At 39.9% G+C, this 21,850-nt stretch overlaps 1 protein-coding gene and 1 pseudogene across 1 annotated transcript in view; both read left to right on the top strand.

Moving 5' to 3' along the window:
- Positions 1–21,850, top strand: part of TENM3 (teneurin transmembrane protein 3) — a 902,368-nt gene that overhangs the window by 666,479 nt on the left and 214,039 nt on the right.
- On the top strand, positions 2,828–3,678 carry LOC114006758 (small kinetochore-associated protein-like; annotated as a pseudogene).

The following is a 21,850-nucleotide window of genomic DNA, read 5'->3' as shown; positions in this document are numbered from 1 at the left end:
GAAAGCTGATGAGACCATGATTCAGTCATAAGTGAAATTATGACTGTTTTCTCTATATTCACACCATATAAAAACCACTCCTGGGGTGAGTCATTACTGAGATTTTCTTCCATTGCAAAGCAATCCCACTAATAATCCATCAGTGTAATTGCATGATCTAATTTGATGCATTGACATAGGAAGAAAATCAACCCATTCCTAGTATCTCACTAATAACTGTAAAGGATAATGAATCTGCAGACTTTTAAATTCCAACACGAATACATTGAAATCGGTCATATGGTTCTGTTTTCTTGTTACCCTCAGTTCACATTTTCTAATGGTGCTAATCAAAAGAAATGGAATTTCAACTCGCAGGTCCTCATTGAATCCACCTAGGCAGCGATGTGAGAATCTCACACTACGCTCACACCGCGCTGCTGTGGTTTCTTTAATAGTCTCACTTGGTTGGAACCCTTGAGGTGAAGAACCAGTCTTATTTATCATTGATTTTTCCTTTTTTAGTTAAGGTTCCCTATTGAGTATGATTCTCAGGCTCAGTTTCAGCTCTATTAACAACTTCATCCAGACTTGTGTCTGTCTTTAACTATTTTTCAACCTAGTGTATAGTTTCATCTTTGGGAATTAGTTCACTGTATAGGGGTACTCATTTTACTAATTCTCACTCTTCTGCAACTCATGGAAAAGTGAAAAGCTAGGAAGTATAAAATTCAGTTATGTGTCGATGAGAATCTAGATGGCTTCTCTGTCTCCTCCCCTTTTCTCCTTTTAGCATATATCGACAATAGTTGGTTACAAAATGGCATCTAAGAGTCCATAAAAATCTCAGTAATTTGGAGACTGACAGTGTACGGGAATTAGTAGAGAAAGCATGAAAGATTTTCTATCTCGTTTTATATATTTCAGTGTCGCTTTCATTTTGATATATTAGAAACATTTTTTTTTCCACCAGGCAGTTTCTTGTTTCCATAAAAATGTTCATTTCCTTTTCTCTAATGAATTTAACATTTGCTCCGGCTGAAGACAATCAATATTATTGTGCACTGTACGTTTCTTTTCAGTAAATAGAGCAGTCCTGATCTATAATCTCCAGTGAGTTTCAGAGCTCCTGGAGTCATATCAGGATCCGAATACGCGTCTGAAGTGTGTTTGCAGTTTACCCTGATAATCACATCCTTTGCTATAAGGAACAATCAACACCTATATATCATACCAAATGACTTGCTTATAATTCTCCTTAAAATCTTGTCCTTCGAGCACCACAGTTTCTTAGACTTGGGATAATTCTCTTTTAAAGCATTTAATAGCCAGTAGCCTGTCCTTTGTTCATTTTGTACTTCATCTACCTTGGTGTGTAGTCATAGCTGCTACAGAGATACAGAGCCGTTGAGGACAAGCTTCGAACTGACCCAGTATAGCAGCAGCACTTGAAGGTGTAGAACAGTAACTCTCTTTGAAAAGCCCTGACCTTTAGCAATTGCGAAGTTAATTGCCTGCAAGTCCCTTGTTTATATATGTGAATTAAGTATCTTAGTAGTTACCTATTAGATGTTAACAAAATGGTTCATTCATAGCCATTTAATAAAAGATTTATTAAAAGTCTTGTTTTATTATGAAATCAACTTTGGCATTGATATTTCATTAGTTATGTTCGCATCGCTTTTTACCCTGCAGTTCAGTAATGCTTTGCTAATGATTAATGTATGAAATTGCATATTAAATTACCTCTTTATTAGTGTATTTTAAATTTAAATATTGAGATGTCCTGGGCTGCTTAAATGTAAAATCAATGGCTATATCTTTTTTCAAAACATACCTAAGCAGAAGTATTGTTTTCTAAACCAAGATATTCTTCTTTCTTCCTCACTATAAAATGGTCCTGGGGAAAGACAAGACAATCATTCACACTTGGGGTCTGAGTCAGTCTTGCCTAAAATAAATTAGGCAGAATCCTACACATTGTAGCCTTTTTACCCCAAAGGAAAAATTTCCTGCTTGAAAATTTGTACCTCCTCCTACCTATGAATAACCGACTACCATTGACAAGGTAGTGAGTAATAAGGTCCTCCGTAATTAAAGTAGAGCTTTAAGTAAAATATACCTGGGGAGATAGTTTATTGACCTGAACTGACTGGTGCCATATCCTAGTTAAAATTAGCTCAAAGAGGGCCACCAGGGTTCAAGGGCTGGACTTCCACTTAGCTAACAGCGGTTCGAGTCCTGGACCTGGAAGCTTGAAACTCACACCAGGCACAGATGTGAGCATGCCCAAAATCCCAAGAGGAGAATGGAGGAGAAGGGATTGTGCCATGGCCATCTCCATCCCCCCAGGGGATGATTTCTTACTTTATGTCTTTCTCTGTCTCTCTGGCAATTGCATGAAGTCTCTCAGAAAAAGAAAAAAAGAACAAGTGAGCCAGCTTAGGGAGATACAAGAATACCTGTGAAGAAAGAGAACATTCCAGAATATTCAAGAGGGATGCAAAAATGAAGAAACTATGGTTATAGAACACAGATTTCAAATTTGAACTTGGGCCTAGGCTAAGAAATTCTTTACCTATAAGAGTCTCACCATTGGGGCCAGCAGGTGGCATGACTAAGGCACTGGAGTCTCATATGGCTAACTGTGGTTCGAGTCCCAGACCTGGCAACTTTCTCTCTCTCTCTCTCTTTCTGTTAAAATTGAAGAATAATTAAATTTTTAAAAGAAAGAGTCTTACCATCTGCATTTATTTAAAAACAAAAACAAAACAAAATAAAAACACAGTAAAGTCAGAGCATTCTTAGAACCAGAGCAGAGCGGTGGGCTCCTTGGGCCATCCTCAACATGATGACCTGCATGGCTAAGACAGCATACAGCCTGCAAACGCCCTCTGTGCCAAGCAGCGGCCTGCCTGCAGACACACACACTCACGCCAATTCTAAGAGTCTGTTACCTGTTAGGACCAAAGAAGTCGATGTTCCCAGACATTTCAATTCAGAAGGCTCTGAATGATGTTACCAAAGAGCCAAACCAAGACCAGAGAGGGGCAGCCCCAGGAGGAATGGGACGAAGAGGTCAAACCATCGAGAAAGCGAAAGTCAGAAGAAGAGCTCAAGGATAAGAACCGGCTCTTAGAGGCTGCAGCACATGGCTCGCCGGAAGTTGACCAAATGAAGGGAGAGCTGTAGGACCTGACCCAGAGGTGGAGCTGTGGGAGAAGTTTCCAAACAACTGTCTGGCAATTGTGGAGAGCAAGGGCCTCAGCCCAGTTTTAGGCAACGAATCCCTAACGTCACAGCAAGAATCCACTACGAATCACACGAGCTCTGTGTTGCTGTGAGAAACTTTGCAAGATGAGCTGAAGCTTTTCTTTTTTTAGTAATTATTTCATTTAACTGTATTTAATATTTATTTTTTTAATTTGACCAGAGAGAAACAGAGAGAGAGAGAGAGAGAGGGAAAGCAAGAAAGCAAGCCACCTGGTCTGGGACTCGAACTGTGGTCGGCTATGGAGGAATCCAGCACCCTTAACCACCATGCCACCTGCTGGCCTCCAGCTGAAGATTTTTAATGAAGCAGCCAAAAAGCAGATGGAAGAAAGAACCCAATTTCTAGAACAACAATGCTTATATAATGGTCACGTAAATGATTTTACAGCAGCCCTCGTGGAAATGGAGCAGCTATTAGGAATGTAATAAAAGGCAAGTGGCCAGGCGGCTCCCTCTGGGAGATAAACTCAGGACATCTTGGCCACGATCTTTTAGGGCTCACTGTCCCCAGAATGAAAAGTTTCTGCAATAGGGTTAAGGACAGGTTATGCTGGAATGATGGTTCCTCCTTTAAGAAAGTTCTCCCAGCCTGCCAACTGGTCACCCCTCCTAAGCCTTACATGTAATACTTGAGGCTCACAAGATGGGGAGCTGGCAGCTTGGATCGACTTCCTAAGCAGCAAAGCAGCCCACCAATAGAGTCAGGAGATTGAGCCAGCCATAGCCCGAGGATCTGAAAGGTCACATTCAGATTTGCAGGAAGAAAGCCTCCATTATAGTGGAGCACGGGTGCTTCGTGGAAGACATGATGGAGGAGCCATGCTGTGCCCTCCTCACACGGGACACGTTCTGTCCCACCCTGACAGGGCTTCTGCACCTCCTTGTAACTTTGTAACCTTGGCAGTTACTTGAAATGTTCTTGGCTTAATAAATGGGGTAAAGTTATAGATGGTAATGACATCTACCTGAAACATGTACCCTGGAGCTTTTCATTTAAATTACTTAGTGTTTTTTTTTTTTTAATGCCTTTTACAATAAAGTTTCTGTAAATATTCTTTAATTTAAAACAAACAAATGCAGTGAAGTCATCTGAAAATTTATGCCAGTATCTACTAAAAATCAGTTGAATTCTAGATCTGTTGTAATATGGGACTTTTAATAACTTACAGTATTTATTTTATTTTATTTTTTTTAAGACTTTCGCCATAGGGTACATATGCTCACCAGAAAAAGACAGTGAGAGGGAAATTGAGAATCACCCCTCCCACCTCCTGGGAGCTGGAGGACTGGCCACCCCACAATGGCTTCTCCTCCAGTCTCCTGAGATTTTGGATATGCGCTTGTGTCCAGCGTGATTTTCAGGCTGCCAGATCCAGGACTCGAACAATGGTCTGTCATGTGAGAGTGCAGTGCCTTAACCACCGCGCCACCTGCTGGCTCCCTTACAGTATGTAAGTATGTATATATAACCACCGGTATTTAAAGAGACTTTTTTGCTATAGGATACATGTGCTCACCAGAGAGAGAGAGAGAGAAAGTGAGAAATCACCCCCCCAGGGGACATGGCCACACCGCAATCCCTTCTCCATTCTCCTCTCAGGATTTTGGACACGCACACACACTTGCCCAACATGAGTTTCAAGCTGCTGGGGCTAGGACTCAGACCGTGGTTCAGTGCCCCAACCACTCTGCCACCTGCTGGCCCCCTATAGTATTTCTTACAAGGCATGTAAACGGGTATGTATGCCTTTGGAAGAATAATAGGAAAAACGTGGAAGAGAAAGATTCAACATAGAAGAATTTGCCGGGCACTGTTTATAATTAAGGCATATTTCAAGTTGTGGCCTCAAAGTTTGTCTTAATGAGAGGAGATCATTCAGAAAGCGATTGAAGATCTTCTTGCTTCTCAGCTCTGTAACGACCCTCATCCAAACCGGAGCACTCTTGCGAGTGAGAAGGGGCCGTGTGAACGGTCACCGTGGAGCTATCGTGTGCACTGATGCTGGCCCGGCAGGACGCGTGCGGTCCATTATCATATAGGCGGCATTCCCAAGCAGGAAGCTACTTTTCAGCCCATATTTTCTTGTGCCTAAGGTAACTGAGAGTGAGGGATCACACAAGAGAGGCAGCCTTTGGTTGACTAGAAATGTGACTCCGTATTTGAATGTTCCTGGGTCCCATCGTCAGCTTTTAGCCGATATTTAACCTTTGTTGACCCCGTCAGAGAAAAATCTTCTATTGGCCTCCAAATTCTGTAGTTCCTAGAACAATTTGTAAAATATCTGCCCTGATTTTCTCCTCACTGTATCAAAAGAACATATATTGAAGATAGCATAATGGAATGAGATTTAATCAAGATATTCAGATTTTTAGTGGTTTAAATGTAAAATATTAGATTTAAAGGTAAAGTTGTCTTTATAAAAACAGGAAGAAAAGATACCATTTGATCCTGAATTTACTCAAAGAAGGAACATCCTTATGTCTCTAGAGGCATTATAATTTGAATTTTCAAGGGACCAGCAGTTAGCATAATGGCTATGTTGCTGAACTCCCATGTAGTCGACTGCGGTTCGAGTCCTGGACCTCATGGCTTAAACTCACACTGGGTGCATGCGTGTGTGTGCCCAAGATCCCGAGAGGAGAATGGAGGAGAAGGGGTTGTAGCATGGCCATCCCCCCTGGGGGGTGATTGCCGCTTTCTGTCTCTCTGTCTCTCTGGCAAGCGCACATGCCCTGTAGCAAAAACCTCTCCAAAATAAAAACCACTTCGTTGTCCTAAAGAGTTGGCCAGCTGAGATTTGGGATGGATTGCTGCATATGATCCTGTTGGTAGTGCCTGTCTCTCTCTCTCTCAGTCTCTTTCCTCGCTCTCATGGAATACATATATAAATTAACTTCAAAAATATATAAAGTAAGGAACCAGCAAATGGCATCATGGTTACATCTCTAGACTCCCACAGAGTTGACCACAGTTCGAGTCCTAGACCTGGCAGCTTAAAACTCAAACCAGGCACATGTGTGTGCTTGCCCAAAATCCCGCGAGGAGATTGGAGAAGAAGGGGTTGCGGCGTGGTCATCCCTCTGGGAGGTGATTTTTTCACTTTCTTTGTCTCTGTCTCTCTCCATCTCTCTGGTAGCAAAAAAACTCTTTTTAAAGTTTGTGTGTATGTGTGTGTGTGTGAATAAATAGATAGATAGACAGACAGATAGATAGATAGCAGGTTACTTAGTGCTTAAGGCACTGAACTCCCATGTGGGCGACTGCCATTCAAGTCCCAAGCCTGGCAGCTTGTCTTTTCACTCTCCCCTTCTCTCTCTCTTTTGTCAAATTAAAAAAAAATAATAATAAATTAAATGAAGTAAATAATTCTTTAAAAAAAGAAAAATATATAAAATAAAAATAATAACCAAATAATGCTAACAATTATTGTATAGAGTAGTTAACAGCTGAACAAGTGCCTTATATCATCCAGTAACTAACTCTTCTCCAAGCAATAAGAAAACTGTATTTATGTCTAATTTATCTTAGTATCTTAGGTACCCTAAGCATATATGAAACCATGATTAATTTTACCAGAATAAAACTCTTGGTTTCCTCACTGTTCTCGTCACTTTATAAAATATAGAGGAATTTTTATAGGTAGGAACCCAAAGTCTGTTCATTTTGTTCTTAAGAAGACAAAAAAAAAAAAAATGGTCAAATGATAATGAAATTCAACTGTTCATATCCTTGAAACATTTAATTAACTAAAGTAATAAATGTTTGGAATGAATCAATAAAAGCGTTGATAGATGCTTTGTCTCCCCATCAGTCAGGTGGCAGACGCCAGTTTTAAGGTATTGAAAACTTCAGGTGTCTCGTGTGCAGGAAGGTGCTTTACAATGGAGTGGGAGTGTTATTTTCTTTCACTGGAGTGAACCAGTATCTTTTTAATAGTAATTAAGAAACCAAGAAAGTTTGCAGTAATCATTTGCTATAGGCCTTAAATCATTTTGTAAAGCATCGTTCCAATACGTTGTAAATATTGTATATTTTGATCATGTTTGGTTTAGGATAACCTGTATAAAATATGTGTGTATAATAACTTTCATCCCACGGTACCGAGAGAAATGAAGTCTTAGTTATTTCTAACACGTTTCAAGTTCCTTTTCTGTGGGGTTGGCATGAAAGGTCATTCCTCCCTTTACTCTGCTCCTAATTAATTATTGTGATTTAAAATTTATATTCTTCTGAGTATGACCTGTTGGTCTGAAGCACCTTTCTTTTCTCAGCAACTATGCTATGAGACTTTCTTCAAATCCTTTTATCCCTCACTGAAAAGTATCTGTAAAAACATGTCTCAGTCATGTTGTGTGTATGTGTGTTTGTACGTGTGTACATGTATGCATGTGTCTTAGCTCTGCTTAACATGGTTGCTACCTGGTGATTTTATCTTTTCCTAGGATTAATTTTTGTTCAAATTTCAAACTGTTTTTCTCTGGAATGGCATCCTCTGGCTTCATTGCTATTATCTTTTTCTGTATTTTATTGGACAAACTTTTGCCTGTTTTTTTTTTCCTTCTCTTTAATTTTAAGCCTTCAGTTAAAGCCTGTTTTTGATTATACTATTATCAGAATCTGTTCTTAGTATAACATAAGATTAAAACTCACAGACATGCAATTAACCAGCTAAGCTTAATACATTCTACTTGACATCTTTATGATTTTGTAGCATTGGATCTCATATTCTGAGCCATTTAAAATGCAGCTCGCTGGGACTGGCAGGTGGTGTGGTCACTCCCACATGGCCGACTGCAGTTCTAAGTCCAGGACCTGGCTACTTGCTTTCTCACTCTGTCATTCTGTCCCTCTCTGGTCAAATTAAAATAAATAAATAAATAAAGTTAAATAAAATACTTCTTCTTAAAAAAATTGCAACTACCAGGAATCATTTTGTTCCACCCTGCATCAATATAATATTGCTATTTGCTGATCTTAGTGTACTGGAAAAGACATTGGTTTTAGGACAGACAGATCTGAACCTCCTACCAGCTATGTAACCTTGGGCAGTTACACTGTTTTTTGTGTGTGTGTTTTGTTTTGCCATAGAGCATATTAGGGAGAGAGAGGGGGAATTACCCCCTAAGGGGATTGCTTTGCCACCATCCCTTCTTCATTTTCTTTTGAGAGTTTGGGCACAATGTACATGTACCCAGCATGATTTTCAAGCTGCCAGGTCCAGGACTGAAACCATGGTCTTCCATATGAAAGTCCAGCACCTTAATCACCATGCCATCTGCTGGTCCCTAGAGTTACCTTTTTATCATACATTTTTATCACACCCCCCCATGAAATAGGATTGGTAATACTTTATAAAAATGTTAAAAGAGTTCATTGAAGTATCATATGTAAAGTATCCTGCACTTCATTTTCTCTGCTTTTCTGCACCCATTTCTTATGATACATATCTATCATATATATATTTTTTATTTTATTTATTATTTTTTTTAATCTGACCAAAGAGAGAGACACACATCCACACACACACACACACACACACACACACACACACACACACACGGGGGGCGAGGGGGATGAGAAAGCAAGCCTCCAGGCCTGGGCCTCATACCATGATCGGCCATGTAGGAGTCCAGTGCCTTAACCACCACGTCACTTGCTGACCCTGTGCTATATATTTAAAAGAAAAAGAATTGATTTAGTATTTAAAAAGGTGAAGAACAGCAACCAAGAACTCACAGGCTGATTAATTTTTATGAAAAATTAGATAATTTTTAAGCTTTGTAGATTTTATGATAGTAGGAATAATCACTGGATCCTTAATTTAATTGGTAACTTCTTAAAGGAGATAAAACATGAAGTAAAATTTCCAAGACAGAGTTTATTCAATTGGGGAAGAAATGACCCGAAATAATATTAGGGTAGTGGTAATTCATAACATCAAGTCTGAATGCATTGGGAACCAGCAGTTAGCGTAATGGCTATGTCGCTGGACTCCCACGTAGTCGACCGCGGTTCGTGTCCCGGACCCGGTGGCTTAAAACTCACGCCGGGCGCGTGTGCGTGTGTGCCCAAGATCCCGAGAGGAGAATGGAGGAGAGGGGATTGCGGCGTGACCATTCCCCCTGGGGGGTGATTTCTCGCTTTCTGTCTCTATGTCTCTCTCTGTCTGTCTGGCGAGCGCACGCGCCCTACAGTGAAAATCTCTCCAAAAAAAAAAAAAGAAAAGAAAAGTCTGAATGCATTCATTCATTCATTCATTCAGAAAATATTAACATTTTATAATATACCAATATTGAAAGTTCACTTTGGGAGCTGACAGGTGCCGTGGTGGTTAAGGAACTGGGCTACCACATTGTGGACCCGTGGTCTCGCTTTCTGTCTCTATGTCTCTCTCTGTCTGTCTGGCGAGCACACGTGATTTCTGTCAGGTCAAATTGAAAAAAAAAAAATAATAATAAAATAAAATAAATAGTTCTTTTAAAAACCAAATAAAGGAAGTTCACTCTTGTGTAGGAGGACCAGAAGATACATTACTATTGATAAAAATAGACTGTATTCCAAAACAAATTTCATAATTGGAATTAGTTTTAAAGATGATTTAATCTGACTTTCTTTTTAAGACCCATTAAGATTTAGTAATCTTCCTGAGGTTACATAAATAGTATCAACAACTACATCTCAGATCCCAAATTCTTTTTTTACTTTTGGAGAGGTTTTCCCAATAGGGCACGTGACTCACCAGAAAGACAGAGAGAGACAGAGAGACAGAAAGCGAGAAATCACCCCCCAGGGGGGATGGCCACACCACAATCCCTTATCCTCCATTCTCCTCTCCGGATCTTGGGCACGCATGGACATGCACTAAGCGTGAGTTTAAGCCACAGGGTCCGGGACTTGAATCATGGTTGACAACATGGGAGTCCAGCGACATAGCCATTACACCAAGTGCTGGTCCCCTCAGATCCCAAATTTTAAGTTCATTATATTTTCTTCTAGTAATAGTTTCCAAAAATGTTTTTATGATAGCTGAAGGGGAAAAATCAACCTCAAAATGTATGTACTACAAGGTGACTTCAAGGTCGGTGGACAAGTGGAATTAAAGTCTGAATTTATTCTGAAGGAAAAAAAATTCCTCTCTATGCATTGTTTTTTTCATAGCAAGCATTTTCTGTGAACATTTGGAAGTCTTCTCATTTATAAATTAGACATTTTGTACGTGTAGGTTGCTAACTATAAATACATATTATTAAATTCACTTATTGAATATTAGTCATACCATAGGTATTTTTCAGTTCTATCTAATAACTATATAAACATTTTTGTTGAAATTTCACTAATTTCTCTGATTTCTAGTCTACTTTGATGTTTTGGCAAGCTAATTGGTAGTTGTTTCATTTTCATATTTTTACATAAACATGGACAAAATTCATTAAAACACCATGTTTAGTAGTGTTTTAAACAGTTTAGAAAGTTGAAAATTTTTATAGATGACATACATTGTTTTTGCAACAAAATCATTTATTGGGGGAAATATTTCCAAATGTGAATTTTCAGAATATTCTCTCTGAACAGTACTTTTTTCTTTTTAAAAGAGATTTTTCTTATTGGGTATATGAGCTCACACACAAGAGAGATAGACAGACAAAATGTGAGAAATAACCTCCAAGGGGGATGGCCACGCTGCAATCCCTCCTTCCTCCTCCATTTCCTCTAAGGATCCGGAGCACACACACATATATGCCTTCTGTGAGTTTTAAGCCACTGGGTCCGGGATTCACACCACAGTCAACTACGTGGGAGTCCAGCAATAGCCATTATACCATGTGCTGGTCCTGAAAAAGTACTATCTTACTATTGTTTAAAAATATATATATATAATTATTGTTATTTTTCATTTTGACCAGAATGCTATCTCTCTACTTTGAAGGTGCTGAGTATTACTTTTTTCCAAAAATATCCTCTTGGTTCTGTAATGTTGACAACCACTTTCACAGAAGAGGTCAGTAAAATTGAACCCTTCTTGTTTCTGTATTTTTAACTCATTAAACTTTTTTTTATTATTCATTTCCTCTGTGAATGAGAGAAACAGAGACAAAGAGGGAGGGAGACTGCATCCCCCTCCCCCACCCCCGAATCTTGATGCCATGATCCACCCCAGCTCCAGTCACACATGGGCCCAGCATACTCAGGGCCGTCTCTTGACACAAACCTGGGACCCTCCATGTGGGTCAGCCTTGAAGAGACTTGCTTTTTGCCATCGCCTCACTCTCTGGTCCTACTAACTCGTTGTTAAAGTTTATAACTCTTTGGGGCCATTGCCATGAGATAAATTGCTGACTAAAATATTTTTTTTTTAACCACACTTTGTGTGGTTAAAAAAATATTTAAAAAATCATGTCACAGTGGGACCAGCAGTTGGCGTAATGCTTATGTCTCTGGACTCCCACACGGCAGACCGTGGTTCAAGTCTTGGACCCGAAGGCTTGAAACTCACACTGGGTGCACATGTATTTGCGTGTGTGTGTGTGTGTGTGTGTGTGTGTGTGTGCTCGAAATCCCAAGAGGAGAATGGAGGAGAAGGGATTGCAGCATGGGGTTTTATTGCTTTCTGTCTCTCCGGTGAGCACACATGCCCCATAGCAAAAATTTCTCTGGGGGAAAAAGAAAGCAACAATATTGTCACAGCTCATCCCAAAATATTGTGAAGAATCTTGTATTTAATTAAACACAAACAAACAAAAACAAAAGATGAGGGGGTGGGACCAGCAGTTGGTCTAAAGGCTCTGTCGCTGGATCCCATGTCGTCGATCACGGTTCAAGTCCTGGACCTGGTGGCTGAAACTCACGCCGAGCATGTGTGTGCGCATGTCCAAGATCCCGAGAGGAGAATGGAGGGGAAGAGATTGGGGCATGGCTATCCCTCTTCGGGGGTGATTTCTTGCTTTCTGTCTCTCTGTCTTTTTTGGTGAGCACATGCCCTATAGCAAAAACCTCTCCCTCCCCCCAAAAATGGGGGTATTCCTGTCAGCTCTCCTACTGGCCCTCTTTATCTTCCTTAGTATACTTCATAGACGTTGGTGACTTTTCAACGAAAGGACCAAGTGTAGTCTCCACAGCTATCAGTGTACTAAATTATGAAAGCGCGATATCTTTCTTATTTTTAGATAAAAGGTAAATACAAGTTTGATGAGTAGATAGGATTTTGAATGCATTCTTTTTATCTCACGGGTTTGTTTTGTGTAGGAGTTAAGGCACATACTTCAGGTAACTACAGTTTTAGGGCAAAGAAGACCTGACTTTGTCCCCATCTTACGTGTAACAAATCAATTAAGTGTCATTCTTCTCGTTTTAAAGAAATAAATTGTGTAACACACACACACATCCTAGGGATTTTGTGACTTTAAATTTGGTAACTTCGTGGCGCATGGTAAATAGATGCTCAGTGAGCTTTATTTCATTCCATTTACTTTCCATTCTTTGAACTCATGATTTCCTGCTTTGTTTTCTTATCTATTTCTTGTTTATTGACACTTAAACATCAAATTGGTGATGGAGTAGGATGACTTCACCTCCTCCTGAAACCCAGAAGGCATTTTATTCTTTATAAACTTATATCTGTACCAGAAGTTATTCTCTCTATGTAGCTCACACTTCTTTCACATACTTACAGAAAAAAAACTGTACTCACACTTCTTTCACATACTTACAGAAAAAAAGCAGCAACAAACAATTTTAAGTATAGATGGCCATAATAATTAAATGAATTAATAATTAAAACAGATTAAGGCTTATCCATATAGCACACAGGAATTTTAAGATATTCTTTTGATTGTGTATAAGACCTGCCAACAGTAGGTGGAGTTTTTGTTTTGTTTTGTTTTTGGAGAGGTTTTTGCTATAAGGCGTGTGTACTAGCCAGAAAGACAGAGAGAGACAGAGAGACAGAAAGCAAGAAATCACCCCCCTGGGGGGGGGGATGGCCATGCCGCAATCTCTTCTCCTCCATTTCCTGTTGGAATCCTGAGGATCCATGCACACGCACCAGCCTGAGTTTAAGCCACCAGGTTCGGGACTTGAACTGCGTTCGACTACGTGAGAGTCCAGCAACATAGCCATTACGCCAACTGCTGTTCCCAGTAGGTGTTACTCATATATTAAAATATGTAAGAAAATATCTAATATGTATTCATATATTTGATATCATAGCTACATTATTACAATAGCTAACATGTAAAATATTAAAACTATTTTAGCCTTCTAATAATGAGGCCCAGGAGAAATTCTGCATATTTTTTCCTGTTCAGTTCTTAACATTTCCAAACAAAATCTATAATGATTTGCTGCCTGATTATAGATATGACTAAGTTAAAACAGAAGGAGTCCATGGAAAATGGAATTAAAGGCAACTACTTTGATGCAAAAAATGTGAAATTAGTGCATAATTTTTTCATAATATTCATTTTATGAACTTTTTGAACACCCTTTGTAATGACGTAATGTTGAAACTCACACTGGGCGCACAAGTGGGTGTGCCCCAAATCCCAAGAGGAGAATGGAGAAGGACTTGTAGCATGGGGATGATACTTTGCTTCATAGTGTAGCTCTATACATGTTCTACAACTGCAGTTCTATTTGGTTTTTACATAACCCTCCCACTACTTAGAATTGTGAAAAGTAAATGTAAAAGCTAGTAAAAAAATGTACTAAAATGTATTTCTCCAATTATCTTAACACTCTCTAGAATTTTGCCTCCCAGTTTTCATATATTATCACATATTGTTCTAAATAAACATGTTGTCATGTTCAATATAATTATAAATTGATACCATGACAATAACTAAAATGTGCAGTTACCAATATTGTCGGAAAAGTCTTGATACAGGAAACAGCAGATGGCATAATGGTCACTGGACTCCCATGTAGTCGAGTTCGAGTTCCAGATCCACTGGCTTAAAAATCTCACACCAGGCATGCGTGCATGCATGCCCGAAATCCCGAGAGATGACCTGTGGAGAAGGGATTACGGTGTGGCTAACCCCCCGAGGGGGGGAGGTGATTTCTTGCTTGCTCTCTCTCTCTCTCTCTTGAAATCACATGCCCTATAGCAAAAAATCGCTCAAAAAAAATTAAAAAGATAAGAGGAAAAGTCTCGATGCATTTGTGCATAGAAAAACATAGAAAATACTTCATGACTTTTCCGATGACTCAATAGATTTATTTATATGGCACAGTGTGATGTAAAATATTAAAATAGTGTTTTTCTTAAACTAGTTTTTGTACAGTTACTAATAGCTCATATTAATTCGGGTAACAACAGTGAAATGTATCTTGTTTATAAGCTTTCCATTTAAGACATTTTTCTTGCTGGGATCACCTCCTATTGTGAAAGTTGTCCAAAGATAATAGCACATCAATTCAAAAGTGTAATAGATTTGAGACCACAACATGCTGTCAGCATGAAGGAGTACTTTGTCAGTTTCACAACTCACTGTCACAGCCAGAACCATTACATACTTGTTCCTTTGTTTTCATGTCAAAATACATCATTTACATTCTCATGTTGATTGCTCACTTAGGGCATGTTTAATTTTCTTATCGAAAATAATTTTCTGATACCGTAGTTAATTTATGTAATGATAAAAGAAGCTGCACTTTAATTAGTAGCAGTCTAAAATATTGTCTCTTTATAATTGCATAGTAGACAAAGTATATTACTATAAAACATTTACAATTAAATTTACGGTAATAATACCTTTCTATTAGAAGCAAAATAATTCATTTTGAATAAGCTCTGGCCAATGTTTAGAAAATTTACTTTCCTAAATCATTCTTTTGAAAAAAGCAACAGATTAAATGATCAAAAATCCAGGGAAGAAAATACTAAATGTTAGTTTATTATTGATTCCTTATAATGAGGTATGTTTAATTATTTCTTTAATGTTGCAACTTCTTCATTTTTTTTAGTTTTTGCTTTAGGGTATGTGCCAGAGAGAGATAGTGTGGGGGAAGAGAGAGAGACAGAGAGGGAGAGAGAGAATGAAAAATCACTCCCCAGGACGGATGGCCACACCACAATTCCTTCTCCTCCATTGTCTTCTTGGGATTTTGAGCACACACGCACATGCGCCTGATTTTTCAAGCCACTGGATTCCAGGCTTGAACCACACAGATGACCATATGGGATTTCCAGTGTTTTAACCTCTATGCCACCTACTGGCCCTCAGTTTTTTTGTTTGTTTGTTTTGTTTTTAAATATATATAGGGCACATGCACTCTCCAGAAACAGAGACAGAGAGAGAGCAAGCAAAAGTGAGAAGTCACCTCCCGGGGAATGGCCACACAGGAATCCCTTCTCTGCCAGGCTCCTCTCAGGATTTTGGGCACACATACACATGCAGCCTGATTTTTGAGCCACCTGGTCCTGGACTCAAACTGTGCAGCCGACCGTGTGGAATCTGGTACCCTACCTTTCATGCTACCTGTTGGCCCTCAGCTTCTTAATCAAAACTCAAGACTAGTCTTTCAGTTTTCAGATCCCATTTGCTAATTTTATTCTTAATTATAGCTTTTGTCAAGTACAACCAATATTGCAGTGTTTATTGAAGAAGATAGTTAAAAACTAGTCTTTCTCGGCAAGCAGGTGGCGTAGTGGTTAAGGTGTTGTACTCCCACATGGTAGACTATGGGTCAAGTCCCGGACCCGGTGGCTTGAACATCATACTAGTGTGTTTTGTGCATGCCCCAAATCACAAGAGGAGAATGGAGGAGAGATTGCAGCATGGCCATCTCTCCTGTGGGGTGATTTCTCACTTTGCCTTTCACTGTCTCTGTCTTTCTCCGGCAAGTACATGCACCCTGTGACAACAATCTTAAAAATAAGAAACCTAGTCCTCCCAATACACTTTGCTTTTTTATACCTGTTAAACATTCTGTAGATTCTACTGCTCATACTCTCAAAGTCATATCTAGAATTCCTAAAGGATGAAAGAAAGCACTTTGACTATAACTGTAATAGCACTAACATTTGGGGAAGTGGTAAATGTCCGAGGTGAGTTATCAGCTAGACATATATATGACTCGGAAATCCGTGTATTAAAATTCAAAGAAAAAGTCTGGACCAGCAGTTAGCATAATGGCTATGTCGCTGGACTCCCATGTAGTCAACCGTGGTTCGTGTCCCAGACCTGGTGGCTTAAAACTCACGCCAGGCGTGTGTGCGTGCGTGCCCAAGATCCCGAGAGGAGAATGGAGGGGAAGGGATTGTGGCGTGGCCATCCCCCTGGGGGGTGGGGTGGGTGTTCTTGCTTTCTGTCTCTATGCCTCTATCTTTCTGGTGAGCGCACGCGCCCTATAGCAAAAACCTCTAAAAAAAAAAAATTCAAAGAAAAGGTAAAAAAAAAGAGAGAGAGACCCTCCTAAAAGAGGGTATTTGAGAAATAAGATACCGTGCTGGTGAATGTTCTATAGGCACCTGGAAACACAGACACTTATCGCTTAGCCACCTACCTGCTCAGGGACAGCTCCCCCGTGGGGCTAGTGCTCCAGTGAGGGAATCCCCTTTCTCCGTCTTTCTTCCTGCAGTTGGTTCATAGTCACCGCACGAAGCAGCTGCGATCACACAGGACTACCTATTTCATTTATAAAGCTGTGCTTTACTGTGCGCCCACAGTACCAGATATTGGTGAAAGGAACAACGCGCTTTCACCTGGAGGAAGTGCCAAGAGTGCAAGGAAGGCCGTCGATCTTGAGATGAAAATGAAGACTGTCAAGGAATCTAAAGCTGCTAAAACAGTGAAAGGGATAGCACCTGATTTGCAGCTGACATCTTTCATTTTTGACCATCTTGAAAGGTAGAGAGAGCGTTAAAGAGGCAGGAAAAGCATCGGTAGGATTTCACGCCATGATAACTAGGCAACAGAAAGGCCTCATCCAAGAAATGGAAAGAGTACTGGTGACCTGGTTTGATGACAGACACAAGAAGAATGCTGACGAGCATTTTAACAGCTCAAGCCAAGGCACACAGTGTCTTGGAAACACTAAAGGCGCACGAAGGAGAATAACCGACGGGGACATTTATGGCAAACCATGGGTGGTTTCGGTGGTTCCGTCCAAGTTTCCACCTGTACAACCAGAGTATCCATGGTGAAGCAGCAAGCACATACACGGGGCAACAGAAAAATTTGTTGGCTAGTTCAATAAAATGATTGAGAAAGGCAGCTACCATCCAGAACAGATCTTCAGTGTTGGTTAAAATGGAGCTTTTTTGGGGGAAAAATGCTTGAGAGCTCCTATATACCCAAAAGAAGCTAAAACATTTTCAAGCTTTTTAAGGACAGTGTCACATTGGTGTTGGGAGGAAATGGCAAGGGAGAGGTGATAATGAAGACTGTAGTAACAGTTGGAATCACAGCCTCACTTAGAAGGGGAAAAAAGAATGGGAGAAATGCAAAGAGATTCACTATAAAAGGATTAACAGGGGCCAGCAGATGGCGTAGTGGTTATGTCGCCAGACTTCCACACGGCTGAACCTGGAGGAAGTGCCAAGAGTGCAAGGAAGGCCGTCGATCTTGAGATGAAAATGAAGACTGTCAAGGAATCTAAAGCTGCTAAAACAGTGAAAGGGATAGCACCTGATTTGCAGCTGACATCTTTCATTTTTGACCATCTTGAAAGGTAGAGAGAGCGTTAAAGAGGCAGGAAAAGCATCGGTAGGATTTCACGCCATGATAACTAGGCAACAGAAAGGCCTCATCCAAGAAATGGAAAGAGTACTGGTGACCTGGTTTGATGACAGACACAAGAAGAATGCTGACGAGCATTTTAACAGCTCAAGCCAAGGCACACAGTGTCTTGGAAACACTAAAGGCGCACGAAGGAGAATAACCGACGGGGACATTTATGGCAAACCATGGGTGGTTTCGGTGGTTCCGTCCAAGTTTCCACCTGTACAACCAGAGTATCCATGGTGAAGCAGCAAGCACATACACGGGGCAACAGAAAAATTTGTTGGCCAGTTCAATAAAATGATTGAGAAAGGCAGCTACCATCCAGAACAGATCTTCAGTGTTGGTTAAAATGGAGCTTTTTTGGGGGAAAAATGCTTGAGAGCTCCTATATACCCAAAAGAAGCTAAAACATTTTCAAGCTTTTTAAGGACAGTGTCACATTGGTGTTGGGAGGAAATGGCAAGGGAGAGGTGATAATGAAGACTGTAGTAACAGTTGGAATCACAGCCTCACTTAGAAGGGGAAAAAAGAATGGGAGAAATGCAAAGAGATTCACTATAAAAGGATTAACAGGGGCCAGCAGATGGCGTAGTGGTTATGTCGCCAGACTTCCACACGGCTGACGCCAGGCATGTGTGCCCAAAATCCCAGGAGAGAAGAGAGGAGACGGGATTGTGGTATGGCCACCTTCCCTGGGGGGGTGATTTCTCACTTTCCCTCTCACTGTCTCTGTCTCTCTCTATCTCTCTCTGGCGAGTGCACATGGCCTAAGACAAAAATCTCTAAAATCTCTATTAGAAAGAACTAGCAGGTATGGATTAGAATATTGAACAGTTCATGAAAGTAGAATTCCAATGAACAAACTTTTACAGAACTGTCATGAGATTATGAAGAACAAAAGAAACTTACAAAGCAGACCACAATAACAAGATTGTTCTTAGAAGCTACCCCCAGGACCTCTGCCCCAGAAGTATTTTTATTTTGTCATCATCTCCCTTTCCTGGTCCCTCTGTAGCTCATGATGATAACTCCGCTCTGACACTGGTTACCTGGGACTACTACCGCACTCGGAAGGCGTTGATGATTAAAGTATTATCAGAATGTCTTTTTTAATGAATGAATTTTATTTTTTGACACATCATTTTTATAAGTTTTGCTGATTCTATTTTATTTGTGTCATATGTAAGAAATGTACATTAAAACAAAATTATCAGGGTGGAGTTTTCTTTAGGCTTTTTCATTATTCAGAATAAATGAAAAATGATTGTGTCAGATTTATATTACTGTGTCTTTTCGCTTTCTGGCATTCAGCTAATGTGTGCTTTTTGTACCAACTGAATTACATTCGTCTAGTGTGTTGGTGCGTGGTATCTGTTGAAAAATACATACCCGTACATGCCATGCCCATCACAAGACATCCGCCCTTAAGCTCCTCGCTTACTGCCCAGTTCGCCTAATGATCTAGTTGTGGGAAGGGAACATGGCCAGTAGGTGAAGAGTCTCTGTACAGATACAGGAAACAAGGACCAAAAGGAAAGAGATGTTGTCTCATTTGAAGATAAAGTAAAGGCCAAAAGATGGGATAGATACTTACAGTAGCAATGACAGTAGAAACAATAAGCAAATCTATCAGGAAGAACTTAACCATAGGTGAAATAAACGGGGGAAAGTGGTAAAGGAGCATATTGAAAGTTTAAAAAATGAATAAGATGACAAAACAATGGAAAAAAGTTTAAGCCATAGGACTTTGCCATGAGATGGGCCTTGCTTCGTACTGCACAAATTCCCTTTGCTCTGCATTGACTACTCAAAAGTAAGCTGCCAGTAGCGGCTTTCTAAGCAGGAGTGTTTTTAACTCATTTTCTTATTTGCTATCCAATCTTTTAAAAAAAATTATTTATTCATTTACTTATTGACAGAGTCTTAATGTTAAATTTAAGCTGATAAATTTATATGCTAATAATACATAATGGCAGTGGTTCCCAAAGTCTGTCGCTGGGACAGAGATATCAGTTGCTAAGTTCTACTGTAGACCTACTGTGTTTTAACAAGCACTCCAGGTGAGCCTGATACAATTTAAAGCTTGGAAATCACTGCTTTAATGTGTGGACCGGTCAGCACATTGCGGCTTCTATTGGTAGCCTTACACTCAGTTACAAGTTCACAGGCCCTACCAAAACCTTTGATTCACAATCAGTCTGGTTGGAGTGTTTTCTTGTAAAGAGAGGTGACTCAGAATACCTTTTAGAGTTTATGCAGATATTAGTGTGGATGGACTTCCTGAAAATTCACAGCAGCCTCTCAATCTCTTAGTTCAGGAATTTCACAGAGCTTCAGAGGGCCAGCGTCCTAGGCTGGAGATTTCTTCTCGAATAGCTAGGCATTTGAGCACAGTGAGTAACTGTACTACTAGATGTCTCTCTAATAACAATGGGTAATTTTCTATAGGGGCTTGCTTTTTTTTTAGTTTGCTGTTAAATAGCTACCAAAAAATGTTTATTTCCTTTCATCATTATCTAAAGCACGTCTTTTCAATAAAGTGCTTTCGTAGGCATTCAGTTAATCACAAACACATTGCAGAATATACATTTAACAGATAACCCCGTTGATTTTGGAATTTACAATTGAGAATTTTAGAAAATTCTCAAGCATGTGAAAAACACAGGTTTTGAGTGTTCCAAATGCTTGGGTAATAGTTAAGATCTTTCAGGTACATCTTTCCTTTCAAACACATACTGACAGATATTTGGGTTGATTTAGTTTCTGTAGTACTTACCCGCAGTATTGAAGTATGCTCTCAATCATAAACATCAAGTAATTAAATGAATTTTAATGGGCAGTACGGAATGGAATGGACAGTAACAATGAAAGGTTACATATTTTTTTAAGTTTTTTAAAAAATATCTTATTTTAGGGAACCAGCAGTTAGCGTAATGGCTATGTCGCTGGACTCCCACGTAGTCGACCGCAGTTCGCATCCCGGACCCGGTGGCTTAAAACTCATGCCGGGCACGTGTGCGTGCGTGCATGCCCAAGATCCCGAGAGGAGAATGGAGGAGAAGGGATTGCGGCGTGACCATCCACCCTGGGGGGTGATTTCTCGCTTTTTATCTCTCTGTCTCTCTCTGTCTGTCTGGCGAGCGCAGGCGCCCTATAGTGAAAAACCTCTCCAAAAAAAAAAAAATCTTATTTTAAAATGAGCTCTAGGCAAACTGTCCATTGTCTGGTCATCATCATCATCTAGTGACTGAAAACTGTTTTGAGCCCAGTAGTTAATTTTAGCCTTCACATATTTCCAGGTAAATTTAATCCACAAGTAGGGGATTCATTTGCTCAAGATCTGAAAATGTCATTTTGGAAGAGTCGTTTGATGTGGAGGAAATCTTGTGAGACCTTTAATAAGCCTCTTAAATCCATAAAGTTATTTTGCCAGAAGGAAAAGGAACCTATACCTTAAACTTCTTTTGCTCTTTGGCGAGAACTTTGGTTATTGCAGTGGTTGTAAATTTGGCCAAATATAGTCCATTGTTCTTCTCACTGTCTTGAAATCAAGCATCTAATTTGAAGAGAGCAATCTATATTCTAAGGAGTAGTGTGTTGGTTTGCCTACAAACATCAGTAGAAAACTGGACACCAGGATATTTTATTTAAACAGCTCTTATTTACTGACAGGTCAATCTAAAGTATTCTCTTTGTCCAACAAGGAATATAAGAAGAGGGAGGAGCATGACATTTTCTGTGTATTCTCCCCATACAATATAGTAGATGCTGTGGACAAGAGAACTGTTTCTCAGGTGTCTGCATGTCACTAATAAAGGCCTCAACCGCGCCTTAGGGACAGAAGCTGAATACTGTCTGCTGTACTCTTCCG

Source organism: Tupaia chinensis, unplaced genomic scaffold (assembly GCF_000334495.1).
Source record: "Tupaia chinensis unplaced genomic scaffold, TupChi_1.0 Scaffold150192_1, whole genome shotgun sequence".
In the NCBI taxonomy this organism is placed as follows: Eukaryota; Metazoa; Chordata; class Mammalia; order Scandentia; family Tupaiidae; genus Tupaia; species Tupaia belangeri.
This window is presented reverse-complemented; position numbering and strand designations above follow the sequence as displayed.